This window comes from Sinocyclocheilus rhinocerous, unplaced genomic scaffold (genome assembly GCF_001515625.1).
Source record: "Sinocyclocheilus rhinocerous isolate Xijiao unplaced genomic scaffold, SAMN03320098_v1.1 scaffold27695, whole genome shotgun sequence".
Taxonomy (NCBI): Eukaryota; Metazoa; Chordata; class Actinopteri; order Cypriniformes; family Cyprinidae; genus Sinocyclocheilus; species Sinocyclocheilus rhinocerous.
Window position 1 is genome coordinate 1 of NW_015657735.1, and position 1,237 is coordinate 1,237.

The 1,237-nt window shown below is 38.2% G+C and overlaps 1 pseudogene; it reads right to left on the reverse strand.

The window, feature by feature from the left end:
- Positions 1-4: 4 nt before the first annotated feature.
- On the reverse strand, positions 5-753 carry LOC107721538 (uncharacterized; annotated as a pseudogene).
- Positions 754-1,237: the final 484 nt, after the last annotated feature.

Below are 1,237 nucleotides of genomic sequence, written 5' to 3' on the forward strand. Positions count from 1 at the left end.
GCACTGGACGATCTTTACCACTGCAGCATCGTATCGTTGCAGCCTGTAGGGATTTGATTATGTCTATCTTTTTCCCTTTAGAGCTGTTCATCCTCAGGACGAGCACTTTCCTCTCATTGTCAGTCTTTGCATTGAGAAATAAAAAGGATTCTGAGGGCGAAACTCTCTGGAATCCATCAACAAACTCCACATCTCTCACTGTGCTCTGAATGATGGCATCTGATAGTTCCGCTGTTTTTGAGAAAATCCCACCTCGTTGAGACTCTAAAAACTTCTGCTATTCTTGAGAAAATCCCACCTTGTTGAGACTCTAAAGTGCTCCACAAGCTAACAACAGAATACCTGGTATCTTGAGCTTTTGCATCGTCGTCCTTTTTCCCAACTAAAAGGTACCTACCACTTATGAAGGCAACAGATTTCTCGTTCTGTCGCGGTCCTACCAATATATTACTTTCATAATGAATACTGCCTGTAATGTCATTTATCAAGAACTTCACAATATCCATCTTCAAAAGTCCCACACGTTATCAGGGTGCCGTTGGTGTCAAAAGGCACCAGAATGTTAACTCTAGTGATGTCTTTTCTCTTCTCCTCATATAGATCGTGTCTCATCTGATGTAGTCGACGGTCAGTAAGAACAAATAACTTACTGTCACCAACTACAAAGTCCTTGATGTCTCCATCAAAGTCCTGCACATCACCGCAAATGCAATTTTTCAGAAGTAAAAGTATTCCAAGTAAGTATCTTCCCATCTTATTTAATAAGTAAATGAGCAGTTGGATAGGCCTACTAGTGTATTTGATAATGAGATCTTGTCACAGAGATCAACTGCGCTCAGATGAGTATAAGGGTGAAGTGGGTGGATGTGAAGTAGCGCTGTGAGATGAGGGCGGAGGTCTAGCAACAACAGACATTTTGATTTCTAAAACGAAGACGAACTTTCCAAACAGTTACTTGAGTGAAAGTTAAAAATAAATAAAAATAATCAAAATTCTCAAAATTAAATGAAAAAGTATGCTTAATCGTTTAAAAATGTAACTTATGACATCAAGGGGAAGGAGATTTTTGCAAAGTACAAGATCAAAGTGTTTAATAATAATATTCATATTGGTTTTTGTCCTGATGCAAATATCACAAAACCTGTCACCCATCTTGTATAATTCACTTCGCAGACAAGGGAAAACATACATCTGTATATGTAAAAACAAATTAGGCTATTAGTTTTGGGACATACTA